The following is a 7,173-nucleotide window of genomic DNA, read 5'->3' on the forward strand; positions in this document are numbered from 1 at the left end:
TGGGGGGGGGGGGGAAGGGAGGCAAAAAACACGGTCCCTTCCCTGAAAGAGCTAAATCTCTGCCGCTGCACCGTCTCTCTCCCGCTGTCCCTCCGTCTCTGTATGAGTCTCCAGTTGGTTCCCTCACCCTCGACCCTCCTCAAACAAGAATTCACTAGCTTGCGAAGTTTCGCCTTCCTTCGGAGGCTATGACTGGCAGTTTTAACCAAAGACAGGGAGCTTGGGTCTTTCATTTATCTATCTTGAAAAGCGATAGATGAACCCCTTTTCGCTTTAATTCTGGTTCCGATGTGCTCAGTAAAGGATCGTAGGGTGTTTATGGCGACGAACTCTCTTCGTTCCCAACTCCAACTGCTTAAAAGATCTCTTTTCTCCCACCTGCAACACTGTGTGACCATTTCATCCAGCACAAATAACATAATTTAAAAGTGTTTGCATGCTAGACCCTCTCCTTGGCTGATGCTTTATTAACGGACAGAGCCTAAGTGATAAAGAAGTAAGAGACCTAATGAATTGTGGGACCCTTAGTGAACTTTAAAATTAATTATGTCCAGGATAGCAAAGCCAGGAAACTTTCAAGCTTGAATATTATTTTCACTTCACAAAATAAAAGTGTGGAATGGCAAGTATTCATGTTGAGTATAAAAAGAGAAACACTTCATTTCCACAAGCACAGACATCCACTTTACCTCTGGGCTCTCTAAAAATCTTTCTCCCCTCTTCTTTCCTTCTTTGCAATTAGAAATTTTCATTCATGTTTATAGCTCTAAGAGACACTAAAAGTAATTGGGAATAACTCCTCTATTTTACAAATCGGGAAAGCAAGACTGTCAAAGTGATTTGTCCAAGATTGCCCAGCTAGTGTCAGTCAGGACTAAAACTGAAGTCTACTGATTCCCTTACAATGTTTGCTCCATCAATAAGCCTGTTCTCTCTCCAAAGGAGGGTTGCCATTTTTAGGTAAAGTTATCTCAACAGATCCCTGAATGCTTTTTTTTTTTTTTTATGTCTTCGCAACAGAGGCAAACTTTAAAAGTCAATGGGAAAAAAAGAAATATTTCGTTTAGAAACAGTTTTAAACAAAAATATGGCGTTGGAGGAAAATACTCATCGGTTAAATGACATCTTCAGGATAATTTATTTAATATAAATTTAATAATTATATATAATGTAAGGTAGATCTAAGCTGTTTCCCCAATGGCTTTATTTAGCTTAAAGAAAGCAAAGTCATTTGTATTATAAATACTTAATCTTCATTTTTATTAAACACATAAAGGAAAGAAGATTCATCTTTCCAAGGGGGAGAAGGGTTGAAGATTTTCATAAAGAAACTCTGTATATTTGTTCTCATCAAAAGCACTGATCTATTGACATGGTAGCATGAGTTTTATTTTGAGACTAGTGAATGTCTGGAGATGAGGATGCTGAGCAGACATATAGACAGACCTCTGGAGTTGATCAAATGCAAGGGAACTCCAGCGGTTAATCGAAAATCACATGTTATTATAATGCAACTAGATCAAAGAGAGGGCCAGGGAAAGCTGGGACCTACCAATATTTATTTCTCTGTCTCACTGATAATAGTAGTTTCAGAGTTTTCCTGAAATCAATAAATGTAGAATTTGAGAAAAAAAAGAGAAACAGAGTGACAAATGGAGAGAAAGAGACACAGTCACAGACATAGAGACAGAGATAGAAAGACAGAGACAGAGAATAAAATAAAGAACTTTTATTTCCTTTTAAGTGAATCTTCCTCAAGTGTGGGCTAAATTTAGAGGTAGACTTAGTGTATGTATATGTTTACTGACAGTTTTCAGCTAAAAAATTACCTATATAATGGATGAGGGGAGAGTCTGTGAGTCAGGAAAGACCCAAAATATTAAACTGCCTGTTTGCACTGCATCAAATAATTACCTACATTTCCATTTGACTTTGCATCAACCTGGCCCATATTAGTAAGCATCTCCAGGGCTCCTGTGGGCACTGTGTTAGTCAGAAGCAATGACTTTGGGAATCATTCCTTCTTTAGCCTCCAAGAAACAAACAAACAAAAAAATACACAAAAATAACATCCCTTAGACCTGGAAAAGGCTTAAGTTTTTTAAAAGTTGTAAATGTGGCCAGATCTTAAAAGACTCCTCTGGGAGATAACTTTACGTGACTCGTTGGAACATGAATTTCTGCATAATTATATCAGAATGAAAGGATATATTAATGACTAATCAAATCAGCTGGTATTTTGAATACCCCTACTATTAATGTCTGTAAAAATATGAGATCTCTTTTTGAGTCTTTTAGATTCCAGTCAGTATATATATTTTAAAGGTGAGTTTTTAAAGTGAGAAAACAAAATGGCAAAAAAAGAAGAAGAATGGGGAAGGGAAGGGAAAGAAAGGGAAGGGAAGAGAAAGGAAGGGAAAAGGTTTCCTTCAAATGTTGAAAGAAGACCTGTAATCTCCATATTCAGCTTTGACTTTTGTTCCTGTATCCTGAAAAGGAGAAATGCCTTGTTCTATAAGTCTTCTGTCTAAGCTGAACTACTTCCTTGGCTTTTTCACCTCTGATCTCATCTTCTTTAGAAAAGATGGTACCTTGCTGATAGACAAGACAGGGAAGCTGGAGAATGAGGAGAGAAAGTCCTACATCTGCTTCTTTCCTTTCCTCCTGGGCAACTCAGCTAGAGGGAGTTGATTTTCAGCTGCAAGAAAAGAAAGGATTGATAAAGTGAAAGAGATCTCACTCAAAGGACTCCTTAAATGAAGGAAAGAAAGAAAGGAGATTCCTATTAGAATGCAAGAAAGGCTGCCCAGTCCAAAGACTGGGGAACTGGGCACAGAGACTCAGAGAGATCAGGACAGATTTAGGGTCTGGTACTAAAGACCTCAGAATTGTTCTGAAGCAAGCTTCCCTAAGTAAGATTCAAGGGCTATACTTTTTTGAAGTTCTGATTCTAAAATCCAGGCTTGCTAGGATTCACATCCTGAACTCTGAACAATTCTGAAGTTCATATCCTGAAATGAGGGTTCTAGGACTTATTTTAGGATTAGGAAGTGGGGAAGCTTAAGTTAAGGGAATTTAGAGACTGAGAGGCCTCATGTTCTAGTTGTGGGCATGACTGAAACTTGGTAAGATTATCTATCACCCTCATTTCTATCCTAGAATAGACAGGTGCACACTCTTATCCCATGCAGTTTAGGGCATCTTGCAGGCAGCTTACAAAGTCAGAATTTATGATCAGAACATCAAATTCTTAGAGTACATCTACCACCACCACCATCCCAATTCTTGGATACATCCCTATACTTCTTTTTTTTTGAACATTATTTATTTAGAATATTTTTCCATGGTTACATGATTCATGCTTTTTCCCAACCCTCTTCCCTCCCCCCTCACAGAGCTGACAACAATAACCACTGGGTGATTCATGTATCATTATCAAAACCCATTTCCATGTTATTCATATTTGTAGCAGAGTCATCTTTTAACATTAAAACTCTAATCATATCCCCATCGAACCATGTGATCTATCTTATGTTTTTCTTCTGTGTTTCTGCTCCCACAGTTCTTTCTCTGGATGTGGATAGTGCTCTTTCTCATAAGTTCCTCTGGATTGCCCTGGGTCATTGCATTGCTGCTAGTAGAAAAAGTCTATTACATTCAATTATGCCACAATACATCAGTCTCTGTGTACAATGTTCTCCTGGTTCTGCTCCTTTTGCTCTGCATCAATTCCTGGAGGTGCTTCCAATTCATAGAAAAATTCTCTAGTTCATCATTCCTTACAGCACAATAATATTCCATCACCATCATATACCACGATTTGTTCAGCCATTCCCCAATCAATGGACACCCCATCATTTTCTAATTTTTTGCCACCACAAAAAGCGCGGCTATAAATATTTTTGTATAAGTACTTTTTCCTTATTATCTCTTTGGCATCCCTATACTTCTAAAGAATATTAATATGTAGTGCAGTCTGTTTCCCAAAACTGATGACACCCCCTCCTCCATCTACAACAACACATCAATCCCAATATAGTTTGAGTTTGCTAGAAACAATATCATGCGGTCAGGGCATTTGGAAAACTGCAGGTCCAGAAGATCAAGTTTCCAGATCCCCTAAGAGTCTCACTAGGAATTTATTGGCAACGAGGCAGTTTGGAGTAGTGAAAAATCTCCTTCAACCGGGAGTCAAAAGAAATGAATTCTAGTTTAGGCTCTGGTGCTTATTAAGCCTTTTTCATTCTAATAAGTCTGTAAGTCTTTTTAAAAAACTCAAACTTAAACACCAATTAAATAGGCATTTCCATATATATTTTCTTATGGGGAAAACCAGTGGAGTTAACTAAAATATATGTGGGTTCAGAAGCGTGAGTTGGAGACAGGAATGGACAATAGGTGGGGACTTAACAAGATAGGGAAACTATACATATAATACTAGGGGAAAAAGAGGATTCTACATGAAATGGCAGCTCTCTATTATGTACAGTTTAGTTTTCTTTTTAGGTGTATAGTAAGATCAGCTTGTTTTCAAAACTGTCCTGCTTATTTCATCTACTTAGCCTGCCTTCTTTTGGTTCTATTGAGATTTCTCAATGGTCCTCATCTTTCTTTTCTTTTCTTTTCTTTATGCTATACTATGCATATATCCACTAGGGGAGGGGAGTGGAGAGAAGCCTTATAAAAAATATATAATGAAGCAGAACATTCCACAATGGCTGAGTCTGAAAATGAATGTCTCATTCTGTCTCTTATGGCAATCACTTCTCTGTCAAGAAGAGGATAATGTAGGGAGCAGCTGGGTGGCTCAGTGGATAGAGAGCCAGGCCTAGAGACAGGAGGTCCTAGGTTCAAATCTGACTTCAGACACTTCCTTGCTGTGTGACCCTGGGCAAGTCACTTAACCCCCACTGCCTAGCCCTTACCACTCTTCTGCCTTGGAACCAATACACAGTATTGCTTCTAAGACAGAAGGTAAGATTAAAAAAAGAAGAAGAAGAAGAAGAAGAGGGTAATGTTGAATCTTTGGTTCTCTAGAATTGTGGTTGGTCCCTCCATTGATAAGAGATCTCAAGTCTTTCAAAGTTTAAAATTTCCCTGAGTCTTTCTGAGCTTCTATATGTTTGTCTGGAAAATGGAAGTGATAATCAGTGCCTTACCCTGCCTTCCTCACATAGTTGCTATGAGTATTGAATAATAAACCTTTTCAAAAGATCCCACCCAAGGTATTTGGGATTGTTATTCTAAGGGGCTTTTTTTTTTTTAAACTTTGGCTCTGTCCACAGATAGGTCAAGATAGGTCCCCTCCCTTCAGCTTCCCAGGACCCAAGAGCACTCAGGACAACTCAATAAATAACTTCATGGAATCATTTTTCATGGAAAAGCAATCGAATAGGATCCTACAGCCAAGTTTCTGTACTGAAACCTTTGGATAAAGGTGTTAATCAATATGACTAAGAAGGAGGTCTTTTTCAGGGGTTCCACCTAGGGTTTGTGTATATGGATGTATGTATAAATCTATTTTGACATAACTGATTTCCTTTGTAATCTTGTGTATTCTATTCTGTGCATTTAAAGAAGAGGTCCATAGGCTTCACCAGACTTCTGATGTGGTTCATGACACACACGGACAAAGTTATGAACCTTGGACTTTAATGGTTCCAGGTCAATTAATTAGCTCTTGCTATGCAGTGGACACTTTAAATGATCTCTCACTTTAAATAAAGAAACTCTTCAAAGTTCCCCACTGCCTCAATAAGTCTTTTCCTCCAGGCCAGAGTGCTTCTCTGTCCCCTCTCTGGAGGCAGCAGGGGAAAGGTTGGACTCAGCTTCCCTCTGGCTCCCCCTGGCTGTGAGCACTCCCAAGCTGATACCTTTCTTTTCTTCTTTTATCTTTTGCCTCTATAACTATGGCTCATGTTTCTCCAATCCAAGCTGGAATTTCTTGAAAGGGAAGTTGCAAAAAGTATTAAAGCAGGTTGCTAGAAAGTCCCTTTAGTCATGCCTCCTGATTTATCCTACCTTAAACAGGTTTACTAAAACCCATGTGTTGTACAGGCACAAATACAACTGTAGAAAAACCAGGCTGAGACTAAATGGGAAGGGGGAAGGGGGGAAGGAGCCTCCACAGAAATTTGACCATTTCAGCCTCCCACTCTCTTAGGAAGGAGACACTTGGCTCCTTCAAACCACAAAAATTCTTCCCAGCTAATTCACCTTCTGAACATGGGATGCCTTATTTCTAGCCCCCTTGTTTCTTTAAACAACAACAACAAAAAACTTTTAAAAACAGAAATTTATTGATAGGTTTTACTTTACCTATATTTCCCCTTCTGTTTTTCCCTCTTCCCTTCTTTGAGGGAGCCATCCTTAAAACAAATTCAGTGAAATCAACTGACACATTCAGACATAGTGTTCTACACCATGGACCTGAACCTTTCTAACAGAGTGTGAGAGGCATTTTCTCATCTCTTCTTTGAATCCCAGTCTCTTTTAGTGGATATTTTTCTTCTAAAGTGGTGAAATATGTTACTTCCCTACTTTAAGGGCTCCCAACAGCACCTGGCTTGTAGTTCAGGAAGATTCTTTAAGGCAATAGCCCTTTTCATCAAAGCACAAAACAATTTTGTCTCTAGTTTTTTCTAGTTAAAAGCCCAGTTAAACATTCCATCGATTCTTATTTACCTATCTCCTCCTTCCACTCCGGCCTCCCACACACCATCCTCAGCAATGTGCCCCACCCCTTCCACTCTTCACTTTCCTCCCCCTGCCCCGGTGTTGCTTCATAGGAACAGTTCTAACTGCTCTAGGGAGCAAGGTGTCTGAATTCTTCCTGGAGAGGCATTGGGGAGGGTGGGGGGGGGGTCCTCTTGCTGCTGGCCTGGAAACACTCCATTTTCCCACAGTATTTTACATTCATATTACTTTTCACACCCTGTTAGGCAGTAATGGCACTGAAACTGCTAAATACTTCCATGCTCTCCACCCGCTCTCTAGAGACTCTATCAGACCCACTTGGCTTCTCCTGTGATTTTAAGAGATTTAAGCTATTTTTCCTTTTTTTATGCAATGGCTTCTCCTCTCCTCTCCTCTCTTCCCCCTTCCCCTCCTTTTCTAGAATCATGATATTCTGAAAGAGGCTCTGATTTTTGAGTTAGGGAGTTTGCTTCCTCT

Source organism: Gracilinanus agilis, chromosome 6, assembly GCF_016433145.1.
Source record: "Gracilinanus agilis isolate LMUSP501 chromosome 6, AgileGrace, whole genome shotgun sequence".
Lineage (NCBI taxonomy): Eukaryota > Metazoa > Chordata > Mammalia > Didelphimorphia > Didelphidae > Gracilinanus > Gracilinanus agilis.